The sequence below is a fragment of the Rattus norvegicus genome, chromosome 2 (genome assembly GCF_021556685.1).
Source record: "Rattus norvegicus strain SHRSP/BbbUtx chromosome 2, alternate assembly SHRSP_T2T, whole genome shotgun sequence".
In the NCBI taxonomy this organism is placed as follows: domain Eukaryota; kingdom Metazoa; phylum Chordata; class Mammalia; order Rodentia; family Muridae; genus Rattus; species Rattus norvegicus.
Genome location: NC_141535.1, coordinates 250828144 through 250844470, shown reverse-complemented (window position 1 = coordinate 250844470; position 16327 = coordinate 250828144). Strand labels below are relative to the sequence as shown.

General features: G+C 38.6%; 1 pseudogene; it reads right to left on the bottom strand.

The window, feature by feature from the left end:
- Nucleotides 1–12442: 12442 nt before the first annotated feature.
- LOC148006779 (non-selective voltage-gated ion channel VDAC1 pseudogene) lies at nucleotides 12443–15953 on the bottom strand (annotated as a pseudogene).
- Between the last annotated feature and the right edge of the window lie 374 nt (nucleotides 15954–16327).

Below are 16327 nucleotides of genomic sequence, written 5' to 3'. Positions count from 1 at the left end.
TACATTCTAAGTTTTGGCCCCTCCCACCCCCCCATTTTAGAGTTCTTCACTCCATAAGCCCTCCACTTTGCCTCTGAAAAAGTGTTCCCTCCACCCCATCCCCTTGCATCACCCTTCCCTGGATCATCAAGTGTCTTAGGTGCACCCTCTCCTATGGAGGCCAGACAAGGCAGTCCTCTGCTACATATGTGCCTGAGGCCATGGACCTGTCCATGAATGCTCTCTGGTTGATAGTTTCTGGGAGCAGCTAGGGATCTGGTATGTTGAGACTGTTGATCTTCTTATGAGGTTGCCATCCTTTTCAGCTCCTTTAATTTGTTCTCTAACTCTCCCATAGGGGTCCTCAATCTCATTCCAATGGTTGGTTGTAAATACCTATATCTGTCTCAGTCAGCTGATGATACTGCTTCTCAGAAGACTGCCATGGTAGGTTCCAGCATCAGTAATAGTGTCAGGGTTTGGTGACTGCCCATTGTGAATGGATCTCAAGTTATGTCTGCTCAATTATTGTTCTTGCATTGATTTTTTTTAAGACAGGAACAATTCTGTGTCAATTTGAAGGTCAGTTGATGAAACAATCCCTCCACTGGGGGCCAAAATCTATCTACTGAAGGTTGTCTTTTCAGGTTCCATTTCCCCACTGTTAGGAGTATCGGCTAAGGTCATCCCCATTGAGTAGTAGAAGCTTCTCATATCTCAGGTCTCTGGGACTTTCTAGAGGGTCCCCCCATCACATCCTAATTCCTAACAGCTGCATATTTCCATTCATTCATTTCCATTCATTCTACTGGCTCTCTGGGCTTCTCTCCTGTTTCCAGCCATAACTGATCCTGCCCCTCTTCTCCGCTCCTTTCTCTTCTCCCACTCAGGCCCCTCTCCTCCCTCTACCTTATGTGATTATTTTGTTTCCCCTTCTTTTTATTTTCCTTTTCTTTCTTTTCTTAAAGAAATATGAGTACACTGTAGCTTTCTTCAGACACACCAGAAGAGGGCATTGGATCCCATTATAGATGGTTGTGAGCCACTATGTGGTTGCTGGGAATTGAACTCAGAACCTCTGGAAGAGCAGTCAGTGCTCTTAACTGTTGAGACATTTCTACAGCCCCTTTTCTTTTCCCTTTTAAGTGGTATTAAAACGTCCTCACTTGAGCTTTTCTTCTTTTTACTGTGTGTGGATTGAATGATGGTTATTTTGTACTTTTTGGCTGATATTCACTTATTGTGAGTACAAACCATGCATGTCCTTTTGGGTCTGGGTTTCCTCACTCAGAATGATATTTTCTAGTTCCACCTATTTGCCTGCAAGATTCATGAGTTTCTTGTTTTTAATTGCCGAATAGTATTCCATTGTGTAAATGAACCACATTTTTTGTATCCAATTTTTGGTTGAGGGACATCTGGATTGTGAAGTACAAACTTAAGGGTTCTTTGGAAAGTCAGTTGGATTGTGTTTTTTTTTGGGGGGGGGGAGGGTCAGGGCAAACACATGAAGGAACATTTTGTTAAAGTGGACACAGGTTTTAAAGGCTAAGGCAGACTTGTGAAGGAACATTTCACTGAAGCAGACTCAGGAGAAAGGGTGCTATGCTAAAGCAAGCAGATGAAAGGATACATGATGAAGGATTATTTGCTAACAACATCCATGTATTGGTCCATCTTACATAGTGTAGTTTAGCTGCATTTGTAGGGACTCCATAGAGAGAATTGCACCGAAAAACTTTTGGTAGTATATTGCAGTTTCTTGCTGCTTCCTGAGACTCTAAATGATTGGACGCATGTGCTGAGGCGGAACCCATGCTGAAGCAAGACAAATGGAGGACACATGTTTGGAAGGTATAAATAGAACTCCATAGAGTGAAGGAGACAGCTTGGCTTGCTGGTATAGCTAGCTATGTAATGATTAAGGAGTTTCTTGTCTTTGCTGATCTTTGCTTCCCTGAGAGAGACACATCTGAGAACTTCTCCTGGTGTTCCTGCTGGTCCCTCTTGTTAACTTGTGACAAAGCTGAGGCCTGGCTGTCTCTGCTAAGTCATGTTACTGCTGTTGCTAACCTGACTCTACCAAACTGGACTGCTGGTATGTCTATGAAGTGTTGGTGAATGGACTGAGCTGTCACTGTCTGCTAACCTGTGAACTGAACTGCTGATTTTCAGGAAACACAGGCAGGAATTGTTCCAAAGACTCTTTCAAAACAGGTCCACTTCCTCAATATCCTTTCTTTGCCACCACCTCTGGTAGGTGGTAAACTGCAAGGGGGGTTAAAGTGTTTAAAAACCAACATTAAAAATAAGGCATTGAAACATTAAAGTTACAGGGTTGTTTCCAGCTTCTGGCTTATGAATAAGGCTGCTATGAACACAGTAGAGCACAGGTCTTTGCGGTATGGTGGAGCATCTTTTGGGTATGCCTAGGGATAGCTGTGTCTTCATATAGCACTATTTCTAATTTTCTGAGGAACTGCCATATTAATTTCCAGAGTGGCTGTACCAGTTTACTCCATTAGCAATAGAGAACTGTTCCTCTTTTTCCATAAAGACAGAGAGGTTGATCAATGGAATATAGTGGAAGATCTAGAAATAAACCCACACAGCTATGGACACTTGATCTTAGATAAAAAAATCAGAAGCCACACAGTGGAAAAAGAAGGTGTCTTCAAGAAATTGTGCTAGTTGACAGTCTTTTGTAGAAGAGTGCAAATTGATTCACATTTATCATCTTGTGCAAAACTCAAATCCAAGGGGACCAAGAACCTCAACATATAACCAGATATACTGAATCTAATAGAAGAGTAAATGTGAAATAGCCTCGAATGCATTGGCATAGGGGAAATTTTTCTGAACACAATTTCAATGGCTCAGGCTCTAAGATAAACAATTGGTAAATGGAACCTCATGAAACTGAAAGACTTCTGTAAGGCAAAGTACTCTGTCGGTAAGACAAAACAGCAACCTACTGATTGGGAAAAGATTTTCGCTAACCCTACATCCAATAGAGGTTTAATATCCAAAATATATAAAATCAGACTCCAAAAACCCAAATAACCCAATGGGGTACAGAACTAAACACAGAATGCTGAACAGAGGAATCTCTGATGGTCAGGAAACACTTAAAAAATGTTCAACATCCTTAGTCATCAGGGGAATGCAAATTAAAGCAACATCAACAATCCACCTTACACCAATCAAAGCACTAAGATCAGGCACCATTTTTTTATGAAGGTGGTGACTGTGATGGATGTCAGTACCTATTTCCTTTGAGTTTTATCTGAATTCTTTTCACCCTGATGTATATCTATCTTATCACTTTAACCTGGCAATTAAACTTCTCTGATTATATTATAAAATAAATATGAGATGTGAAGAAAAAGTCATTATTTATAATTAAAAGGAGGAGGATATGCTCATTTTACACTGCCCTTTTACCTGAGCAGCAAGGATAGAGTGATGCGATTTCTACTTGCTTGATGAGATTCTAGGATGGAACAAATAGCCACGAAATTAATTTGAGAGTCTTCAATCATTTTCTTGCCAGGACTTTGCTACATCGTCTTGGCATGTGAAGTACAACTTCCCAGGCTTACAGCTTCTTCACAACCATTACAGAGTCAGAAGATGCACCATTTCACGAGGGTTTTTACAGAAATGAGATGAATTAATAAACTATAGATAATCTATAGTCTGGTTCTTTGGGAAATACTTCTGTGAAACGAGGCTGTGAATAAATTGTGTCAGTGCAGTCTTGGACAAAGCAGGTGAGCTTTGATCTGGTGATTACTATTATAAGGAAAATTAAAGAAAATAAAACAAACAAAATCAAGTAAAATAAATGAATGTTAGGTTGATGTCACTAATTTATAAGGAAAGGTGGCCTTTACTTTCAGCTTGTAGGTACTGAGATCAAGCTAATAAACTGCATCCTAAAGGTTTCTGGACTTAGAGAAAAACTGCAGTGAATTTGAACAGTATTAACTCATTACCCATTCTCTCTCTCTCTCTCTCTCTCTCTCTCTCTCTCTCTCTCTCCCCTCTCTCTCTCAACATCTTTGGTTATTTAGTTAAAGAATGCATTTTTGTTTTGTTTTAAAACATATTCTACACATTCCTTTCTTTACTAGAGAAGATGTCATTATTGCCCTGTAACAATATTTGCTTGCTGAAGAATCACTTTCATTGTTTATAAATATAAATGGTATCTTTAAGTAAAGAATCATAAAGATCAGATAGTTCTATACAAGTGACCAAGTGCCACATACCTTTGATTATTATGAAGCCTTCAAAAAGTATTCTTGCCTAGTGACAGTTACATGGAGTCTGGAAATTTGTCTCTGAGAGAACTTCCAGAGACATATAGTGGCTCAATGACATCTCTCCTCAGGGTTATGGTTAAATTATTCTGTAATTTAAGTGGATAATACAAATCAGGGTCTTGATAAATCTTTACTTATCATTAGGAGTAGCTGAAGTCATCCCCACTCGTAAGTGTTCTTTATGAACTCTGTTCTGACCAGTACCTCACCCTTTACTCCTACCAGAAGTATTGCAAAAAGGCTTGTTTCTAAAATGACTTTCTGCTTCTGGCAATCTTTGATTTCCTTGGGAGTTGCTCCTTGGCTATCATAATACTTCCAATATTATAGAATTGTTTGTGTTTTCTTTCCTAGTGTATTATGAGTTCCTTAAGAATTTTCATTTCAAGATGTATTTAGACTTAAAGTTTAGAGTTCAACAAATAGTATACATGTACCCCCCATGTCTTTGCCAGCTTCCTCTTAACATTAACATTTTACCTGATCATAGAACACTTACAAAACTTAAAAAAAATGACTAAAATATTCCCAAATGTTGGTGTGGATCTTAAAGGCCTTCCAAAGACCTATTTATTCAGGGTTTAGTTGTTTACCAATATTGTTTCTGGAAAGTCCTAGAACCTTTAGCAGGTCGAGCCTCCTGGAAGGAAGAAACTTCACTGGAATGTGCCCATGAATGGCATACTGGTTTCAAAGTTCTTCCTATCTTGGCTAAATGCTATCTCAAAATGTTGTCAGATCTTACCCTAATCTTCCTAATGTGGGAGAGATGATGGAAGAACAGACTTTTGTCTTAAGTCTCTTCTTGTGATGTTTGTTCACTATAATAACTAGCAGGTTGGAGTGTGGAGTTCTAATGAAAGTTCTATTCTTCATTTTCTATATTAACTAGATTTTTTAAAACTAAGAATAAGTTATTCTTTACCTGTTATTCATTGCTGCATTAATATAGATTTACAGATTTTAAAAATTCATTGAACAATAATTCAGTATTCTCATTACAGGTATAATGGCTTAGGTTGTTCCAAGTTCTGCCATTTAGAACTCAAATTGGCCTTGTTTACTAGCTTAAACACGTCGTGTATCAACTTTTACTTCTATATTTATGCCAACAAGTTATAGAGCTGTGGCTCAACTTCTGATTGTAGTCTTGCCCTATTGAATTTATTTTAGCCATCTATCTTTCTGTGTTGATGGATGGATGGATGGATGGATGGATGGATGGGCTATTATATATGTATAAGTGATTTGTGTGCATGGTTTTACATGTGTTATTACACATGTTGAGGTCAGAGGACAAATACTGTGGACTCAGACATCTTTTTCCACCTTTTACAGAGGATCTAGAGATTGTAGTCATATTGCTAGGTTTGCATGGAAAGCATCATTACCTCAAGAACCATCTCATCTGCCCTCTTTCTATATTTTCAATGTCATTAGTTTAACATTAAAGGTTCTAGTTCTGAATATAAGTATTTATTTGTCCAGTGTTATAGTACAAATAATTTTATTTGCATGTATATGTATAGTTAGTGCATTTGTATATGTGGACATCTGCCTAGACATTAAAGGAGTTCAGTGGAGGATGTTGAATGTCTTCCTATAATTCTATCCCCTTATTTTCAACATAGGTTCTCTGACTGAACCTGAAGTTTATTATTTCATCTAGTGGGGATTGCCAGTGAATTTTCAGGATCTGCCTGTCTCTGCTCTCTAACTCTAGAGTCACAGGCATATGTATCCATATATGACTTCTGTGTGGGTGATGGGAAATTGAACTCAGGTCCTTTTGCTTTCAAAGAAAGAGGCTTTAAATACTAAGCAATCTTCTCAGACCTATAAGCAATTTGAGAGTTGGAACATCATACTCCTGTAGAATGGAGTTTGAATATAGCCTCTTATGTGTTTAGTTTTACCATGTTTTGCCAAACAGCTGATTTTTCAGGTTATTTAATCCAGCATTTTTTCTCAGTTCTTTTCTGTATAGTTGAATGACAACATAGCTTTTTTCTTCCACTTTTTGTACTTTGTTGACATATATTTTACTTTTATTTTTTTATAACCACAAAATACATTGCAATTATCTTGGTTTTGAACAGCCACATTTTTTGGAGCAATTATAAATAAACAAAGTATTTTACCTCTTTGTTTCCATCCAGTTATTTTTAAATCCCGTGTGCCTATCATTTCAAGTATGGTATCATAATCACCTGCCTGAAAAATTCTTGCAACATTTCTCATCAGAAATATTTTCTGAGGATGAATTATCTCAGTTTTGTGTTTGTTTGAGAACATTTTTGACCTCTTTTACATTTTTAAAGATGTTTTTATTCTCTGAGGATAGAACTTTGAATTAACAGATTTTTTTCCTTTCAGAAATTGAAAGATATAACTCGTGCATTCTGGTTTGCTTGGTTTTGATAATACAGTTTCTGCATTATTCATTCTTATTTCTCTGTATGCAAAACATTTACTTTCTCTAGTATATAATATTGGATAGGTTCTCTGAATTCTTTATTAGACATACACATGGGAGGGTGATTGATTGTGGTTGGACATGGAAAAAGAGGTTGTGACCCATATGTTGTTGGACAATCTCTCAGGTGTGTTCCAGAGAAGCCAATGTGGCATGGTGTGCAGAAGAATAGAGGATGTTTCTCCACCCCAACTCCCAAATACTGAATACAAGAACATTCCAGGGACCAAAAGTTCCAGATGGCTAAAGGCCCTCCAAAGAAAATAATCAACAAAAGCCAGGACAATATGAAACTTCCAGAGTACAGCCACCCCATTATAACAAACCCTGGATAGCCCAACACAATAAAAATACAAGAACATGACCTTAAATCCTATTTTAAAAAGATAATAGAGGCCTTTAAAGAGGTGATGAATAAATCACTTAATGAAATACAGAAAATACAACAGATAGAAGTTGTTAAAGAGAAAACAAACAAATCCCTTAAAGACGTACAGGAAAATCGAAGTAACAGGTGAAGAAAATAAAACTGTATAAGACATGAAAGTAGAAATAGAAGCAATAAAGAAAACACAAACTGAGTGAAACCTAGAGATGGAAAACTTATAGAACAGTAACAACAGATGCAAGCATCACCAAGAGAATTCAGGAGATGGATGATAGACTCTTAGGTGTAGAAAATACAAGAAATAGATACATCGGTTAAAGAAAATGATAAATCCAAACAATTCCCAGTGCAAAACACCCAGGAAATCTGGAGTATCATAAAAAGACCTAACCTAAGAAAATAGGAATAGAAGGAGGTGAGGAGTCTCAGATCCAAGGCCAAGAAAATATTTTCAACAGAATCATAGAAAACATCCCCAACCTAAAGAAAAAGATGCCTATTAAGCATACAATAACCTTATAGAACACCAATTAGACTGAGCCAGAAAAGAAAGTCCTCCTAGAACATAATAATCAAAACACGAATATACAGAAAATGAAAGAACATTAAAATCAGCAAGGAAAGATAAACTCCAGGTAATATGCAGAGGCAGACCTATCTGAATTTCTCTCAACTTCTCAACAGGGACTCTAAAAGCTAGCAGGTCCTGGACAGATATCTTGCAACCTCTAAAAAACCACAGGTGCCAAATTGACTTTCAACCAAAATTAATCAAAAGAGACAGGGAAGGACAATTCATACTTATCAAAGTAAAAAAACTACCAAGATGGTATCTCAATTCTGAACATCTATGTTTCAAACACAAGGGCATCCACATTTGTAAAAAAAAAAAAAAACATTGCTAAAGCTTAAATTACACATTGAGCCACACAAATTAATAGTGGGAGACTTCAACATCCCACTTTCACCAATTGACATGTCATCCAGACAAAAACTAAACAGAAAAATAATGAAAATAGCAGACATTCTGAATCAAATTGACCTAACAGAAATGTATAAAATATTTCATCTAAACACAAAATAATGTGCCTTCTTCTCAGCACCTGATGGATTCTTCTCCAAACCTGACCACATAGTCAGCCACAAAACAAGCATCAACAGATACAGGAAAACTGAATAAATGTCCTGGATCTTATCAGATCTCCATGGATTAAAGTTGGACTTCAACAACAGCAGAAACACTGGAAAGCCCATACACTTAGGGAAACCGAAAAACTCTCTATTCAATGATCTCTGGGTCAGGGAAGAAATAAAGAAATGGGGTAGAGAGTTAAACAGAGAATTCTCAACAGAGGAAACTTGAATGGTTGAGAAATACTTAAAGAAGTGTTCAAAGACTTTAGTCACCAGGGAAATGCAAATCAAAACATTTTTGAGGTTCCATATATATACCCATCAGAATGGTTAAGATCAAAAACTGAAGAGATAACACACGGATCAAGGGGGACACCCTTTCAATGCTGGTGGGAGTGAAAAGTTCTATTTTAAATAACATATAACTTAGTAACATAATAAATTTAGAGAATATAGCATAAAATATAGAGAAAAATGAAGTAAAATATAGAACAAAACAAAAAAGTCTTTTCCCTTAGATATATGAAAACAGGCAACAATAATACTTAGAAAACAGCATAAATGTAAATAAAATTATATAAACAGACAAAGGACTATAGAATTAGAACTCTTTTAAGTATTGCTTGGTTAGAAAAAAGAAGGGTAAATTCAAATTTCTGGAGAACATGGGGAGCTTGGCAACATATTGTGGAGGTCATAGATAAACCAAGTGACATATATTTGTTATAGCCACAAATCTCATGAACTGGAATATGACTGTGTCTGAAACACTGTGCCAAAGGTCACCTAGATTTGAGAAGTACTCTACTAGTTTGCTTACAACAGTAGCTAGGGATCCTGGGTCCACACTTCCTGAGGGAGTTGCACATATGGCTTTTGGTTTTGGGATTGTCCCAGGATATGTAGAACAATATGTAGAGTGATAATTTGAACTACCTATATCCTATGTTGTAACAGAACTCAAGGGGGCTATGTTAACCAATCAAATAATAACCAGAGTTGGCTGCTCAATATTTGAAAGAACTTTATGAACTACAAAAACACAAGACTTTTCTTGTCTAACAAGACTGACATATTTTCAAACTTTTGGACATGTGGCTTCTGTTAATTGTAATAAGTGAAGAGTGTCAAAATGGTATACCTCTGGCTTGACTCATCTGTTCAGCTTAGCTTCACCTAGCTATCACAACCATCCAGTGGGGAAAAAAACCCCCAGTGTTTTCAATGAATGGTGCTGGTTCAACTGGAAGTCAGCATGTAGAAGAATGCAAATCAATCCATTCTTATCTCCTTGTACAAAGCTCAAGTTCAAGTGGATCAAGGGCCTCCACATAAAATCGGATATACTTGAACTAATAAAGAAAAAGTGGGGAAGAGCGCTGGGGAAATTTTCCTGAACAGAACACCAATGGCTTATGATTAACAATTAACAAATGGGACTTCATAAAATTGCAAAGCTTCTGTAAGGCAAAATACACTGTAAATAGGACAAAATGGCAACAAACAGATTGGGAAAAGAACTTTACCAATTCTACATCCAATAGAGGCCTAATATTCAATATATACAAAGAACTCAAGGAGTTAGACTTCAGAGAATCAAAAACTCTATTAAAAAATGGGATACAGACTAAACAAAGAATTCTCAACTGAGGAATATCGAATGGTTCTGAAGCACCTAAGGAAATGTTCAACATCCTTAGTCATTAGGGAAATGCAAATCAAAACAACCCTGAAATTCCACCTCTCAGAAGTCAGAATGGCTAAGATAAGAAACTCAGGTGACAAGAGATGCTGGCGAGGATGTAGAGAAAGAGGAACACTCACTCCTTCATTGTTGGTGTGATTGAAAGCTGTTACAACCACTTTGGAAATCAGTCTGGAGGTTCCTCAGAAAATTGGACATAGTAATACCCGAGGACCCAGCTATACCACTCCTGGGCAAACACCCAAAAGATGTTCTAATATATAACAAGGACACATGCTTCACTATGTTCATTGCAGTGTTATTTACTATAGCCAGAAGCAGGAAAGGACCCAGATGTCCTTCAACAGAGGAATGGATTAGAAAAAATGTGGTATGTTTACACAAAGGGGTACTACTACTCAGCTATTAAAAACAATGACTTCATGAAATTCATAGGCAAATTGATTGAATTAGAAAATATCATCCTGAGTGTGGTAAGCCAACCGCAAAGAACACACATACTATGTACTCACTGATAAATGGATTTTAGGGCCAAAGCTCAAAATACCCAAGATACAATTTACAGACCACATGAATCTTAAGAAGAAAGACAAAAGTGTGGATGCTTCAGTACTTCTTAGAAGGGGGGAACAAAATACTCACAGTAGGTAATATGGAGATTAAGTGTGGAGCAGAGACTGAAGGAAAGGCTATCCAGAGACTACCTTTTAATCTTAATCCCTGTATTACTATTTAAATTATGTGTGTGGCAGTCTATAATTTTTCAAGGACCCCACTTTCTATAAGAAAATAGCGGGTGGGTAGGGAGAGAGGTCTTTGTAGTGGAATAGCTGAGGAATTATTTTTATCTCCTCTGATGTTCATAATCCAGAGCCAGACATTATTTGGGGAGTCTAAATTGCCAGTCTTCATCAGATCCCTCCCCTTGGATCTTTGGGAATTCCATGGAAGAGGGTGCAGAAAGATTGTAGGGTGTGGTGGACACCAGGAGATCATGGCCCTCTGAATTAACTAAACAGGGCTCATATGGCCTCAAAGAGACTGAAGCAGCAAACACAAGAGTTTGTCTGCAAGAGTTTGTGTCAGATCCTCTGAATATATGTTGTAAGTGTACCTTGGTGTTTTTGTATGATCCCTAATAGTGGGAGCAGTGGGTTTCTGACTCATTTGCCTACCCTTGGGATCCTTTCCTTCTTATTGAATTGTCTTGTCCAGCCTTCATATGAGGGACACTGCCTTGTCTGATTGTGTTTTGTTTTGTCATGTTTGGTTGTTTTCTGTTGGAGGCCTATTCTTTTATGAAGAGAGGTATAGAAGGTATGGTTCTGCTGAAGCTGGGAGGTGTGGAGAAAGAAAAAATTGTGGTTTGGGTGAGAGAAGAATCTATTTTCAAAAAAGAAAAAAAAACGCCTCTGGATACATTAAGAAACATTTTAAAGATTTATTTGTATTTTTCTTTTTAGGTTTTCTTTTATTGGATTTTTTTCAGTATTTTATTCAAGTTTTCTTTTAAGTGGTGTTAATTATAGCATTTGAAGCAGAGGAGCTAATTCCACACAAAATGGAGACTCTATAATGTACCCATTAAACTGCTAAAAATAGTGGTGTGGCTATAAGAGGAGTCAGTTGAGATCCCTAGTGTTATCAGGGTGTGACCACAATCACCTGCCCAGCTCAGAGCTGGGGAACCCGGAAGCTATTTCATACTCTGGCTCAATGGCAAAAACAGAAGAAGAAAAGGAAGAAGAAAAGGAAGAAGAAGAAAAGAAGGAGGAGGAAGAGGAGGCGGAGGAGGAGGAGGAAGAAGAGGAGGAGGAGGAGGAAGAAGGGGAAGGGGAGGGAGAAAGAAGGGAAAGAGGGGGAGAGGGGGACAGAGGGAGAGGGGGGACAGAGAAGAGAGGGAGAGAGGGAGAGAGGGAGAGGGAGAAGAAAGAAAGAAAACCACACCACAACACAAAGAAGAATTAAATCCCGAATGAATGACTGACTCCGTTATGCCCACACTCTCCGCCCTAAAATGGCACAAAAGAAATAGCGAACCACACCTTAAAGATTACTTTTTTGGGGGGTAAAAACAGGTAACTGATAGACTAGGATGGGAACAGGGCACGATGGGACTAGGGCGTGACGATCTGTCTAAAAACGTCCCTTTCATGTTAGTGTGTACATGCTTCCAAGCAGATAGGATCGGGACACTGGGGTTCAATGCTCGGGAAGTCACAATTTCATCTGAGGACTGGATACAGATTTACAAAGGGTCCATACATTCCCAGCTTCCATTTGCAGCCTGGTTCCACACCAATCCATGCCTACAGCTAAAAAGGATCTTTCTGGAGTCAGGTTTCTGCTGTACCACTGAAATAGTAAACACCTTAAAGCTGAGTCATCCTTAGCCTGGAGGTCTAACGTGGTATTTATCAGCTCTCGCATCCTCAACATATGATGCCTGGTTTTAGGGTCTGAGTGTACCCTAAATCAGTCAGACTGGAGTTGTTCACTTTGGCCGAAAAGCAGGCATCAGGGTCAACCTGATATTTGGCTGCTATTCCAAAGCGAATGTTACTGTTTCCGGCAGTCCAGGCGAGATTGACAACAGTCTTCAACTTCTTGTTCACCTTCTGGTAAATGGAGCCTCCAAACTCTGTCCCGTCCTTCACTTTAGTATGAAACTGGAATTCGTCAGTCTTGTAGCCAACTGCGAAGTTGCTCTGGCTCACTCGGGACTTCGAGGTCTCAAAATTCATCTGGTAGCCAGCCAGCCAACCCTCAGAGCATCCTGGATTGAGGGCCCAGCGATGTCAAAGTCCAAATCACAGACCAGGTTGATATGCTATCTGTATTGATTTTAGCATTTTTCCTCCAGTGTTAGGCGAGAAAGATGAATCAAAGGTCAGTTTCAGCCCATGAGCAAGGTGGTCTTCCACGGTGATCTCAGTGCCCAGGGTGTTGTCTGTGTTCTACTTCTCCGTAAACTTCAGCCCATATTGTCTATCTGTACTTGGTTTCCAGACTGTGGTTCACTTTGGTCGTCTCCGTGTTGGCAGAGCCTGAGCTAGTAAATTCCAATCCATTCTCAGACTTTGTTTTCAAATCAAGTTTTCTTAAGCCAAAGCTGTAACCCTTGGTGAAGTCATCCCCTGGCCGACTTGCCTAGATCAGCATATGTGGGAGCACAGCCTTGTTCTCGGAGGCAGTGACGGCAGGAGCAGCAGCAGCTTATTGGAATTTTTTATTTACATTTTAAATGTTATCTTCTTTTCCGGTTTCCCCTCCAGAAACCCGTTATACCATTCTCCTATCCCTGCTTCTATGAGGGAAGCACCCACCCAGTCCCCCTGGATTTATGTAGGAATGCTACTTATTGCTTGATGCACTCAAAGGCCAGAAGAGGGCACTGTATACCTATCCTGGAACTGGAGTTACAGACAGCTATGTGCTGCCACGAGGTTCCTGGGACCTGGTCACAGGTTCTCTGCAAGAGCATCAACGCTACTTACTGTTGAGCCACCCTTCCAGCCCCAACATACATAGAATAGAAGAGACAAAATAGATTCATTCTTCAGTTCCTTGTTTAACTCTCACTGTACTCAAATTAGTGATTTTGATCTAGAACACAGTAGGCTTTTGCATATTATAAAATGTACATATTCCTGAGCCATAGAAGAGACATGAGAAAGGCCACTGATGTTCATAGGGCTTGTCTAACACAAAAGGATATAGAAAGCAGTATATAGTTTTATTAACCTGGATGGCATGCTGCCATGGCGATGGAGAAATACCCAGTAAAACACTGATTCAATACACAGAGACTCTAGATAAGAGGTTTGACCAAAATGTGAATGCTTCACTCCTTCTTTAAAAGGGGTACAAGAATATCCTTGGGAGGGAATAGGGAGGCAAAGTTTAGAATAGAGGCTGAAGGAACACCTATTCAGAGCCTGCCCCACATGTGGCCCATACGTATACAGCCACCAAACTAGATAAGATGGATGAAGCAAAGAAGTGCAGGCCACCAGGAACCAGATGTAGATCTCTCTTGAGAGATACAACCAGAATATAGCAAATACATAGGCGAATGCCAGCAGCAATCCACTGAACTGAGAGCTGGACCCGGGTTGAAGGAATCTTAGAAAGGACTGAAAGAGCTTGAAGGGGCTCGAGACCCCATATGTACAACAATGCCAAGCAACCAGAGCTTCCAGGGACTAAGCCACTACCTAAAGAGTATACATGGACTGACCCTGGACTCTGACCTCATAGGTAGCAATGAATAGCCTAGTAAGAACACCAGTGGAAGGGGAAGCCCTTGGTCCTGCCAAGACTGAACCCCCAGTGAACGTGATTGTTGGGCGAGGGTGGTAATGGTGGGAGGATGGGGAGGGGAACACCCATAGAGAAGGGGAGGGGGAGGGGTTAGGGGGAGAGTGGCCAGGCAACCGGGAAGGGAAAGGGAATAACAATCGAAATGTAAATAAGAAATACCCAAGTTAATAAAGATGAAAAAAAAAAAGAGGTTTGAGCTTGGTCCTTTCTGTCATTGACTTCTCCAGTTTCAATCATCAGTTAACCCTGGCATCTAAGATAAAGTAGCCTTTGGTATTATGAAGTGCAAAATGTTCTTTAAGACACTTCTCAGAAATTAAAAATACTGTGTGTTGTGCTTTATGATTATTTCCAGTTCAGGCTTTGGATCTCTTGCTTCAAAGCCTCACGCTGCCCCTGCGTGAGCTGTAGATCCTATAATGCAGATGTGAATGACAAGATTGAATCATCTGTACATGCTAAGTGAGTACCCCACAACAAGTCTGTTAGCATACACAATTTGGGGGAGTTAGTTCAAATGAAATAACAACTGGTAAATCTAGTGAAATCTCCATTGTGTAGTTAGCCAATATTCTGAAGTCAGAATTCAGATTACCAAGGAAGGTTTAAATATTAAAAAGCAGCTGCCTTTGATTTGGTTTACTGGGACCACTAGTGCAATTCTGAATTTTTTTAAGCTAAAGAGGGAAAGAAGTTAGTGAAGAATTCTAGTTTTGAGATTATAAAAGGCAATCAAGAATTGAAAAATGGGTGTGATGAAAACTGACAGGCAAGTAACGGCAACAAATAACATGTCACAACGTGACAATATTTCAGATACATAACAAGGATGACCACTCAGAGATGTTTTTGTAGCTTGCTGGCAGCTTATAAAAATAATAGCAAGTAGGTAATAGAGTGAGTGATGGGGTCAGGACAGACTTGCGGGAAGATGATGGCTTAGAGAGGAAAATCACCATCACTATGAGACGGTGGCATCTTTTTATTCCCAATTTTCCCTAGTGCCCAGATAGTTGACCTCAACCAAAAGAGAGATTTTGAGCATTATTGGAGGAAACATGACATTGTTATTCACCTATTTTAAAGCAAATATTCTATCTTTTGAAATTTATGTTTATATCAAATAGTTTAATACATGTATAAGTATGTACTCTATATGTAAAGTGATTGTCAACTACAGACATAAAACCCATTTTTTAGCTATAAAACCACAATTCTATCTATAAAGGCTATTTAAATGCATGTAGTATAAGAAATCATGACTTTTATGTTGGTGATAATCCTGAATGAGAAATTCATTACCTCCTTTTCTCTCTTGCCTCACTGCTTCATACGTTATAGAAAAGGGTACTTCTGTTCACACTACTACTGGCTTTAGTTCAGACCTCTTCAATTTTTGTGGACCTCACTATCAGTTCAAACTTCCCTTAGATTCTTCTTCCTCTTTCTCCCCCACTGAACCGCTTGGGTGGTAGTTATGTTAGTGATCCTGTCACTTATGCTCACAAATATTTGTGGCTGGAGAACAGACATTGTAGCATTTGGCCTGACATATTTAAAAATAGATGGCTTCATATAAAACGTGGTGTGGTACCATGAGAAGAGGTAAAAAGATGACATGGCGGGTCTCCTAAACAGCTCTAAAGCACTTGCAGAATCACAGAATTGAACACAATATTTAGTTTCCGTAAGATGCAGCTATTTCATTCTTAAATTGGAGAATACTGTGATGCCTGGGTAAAAGGTTTTTTGGGAACCATATTTTTAAAAAGATTGAGAACACCATAAGGAGAGAGCAAAATTTTATCTTTGTTACTGTTTGCAACACTTTTTCCATCTTTTTCTTCATGGGACACACTATTATGTCTGAAGTATTAAATATTATTCACAAGCAGCAATGTTTTCCTCATTTGACTTTGGGATATTAGTTTTTGATTTTCTATTTACAAATGTAACAATAATTGCTATTTTAGTTTGTTTAATTTTAGAAGTTA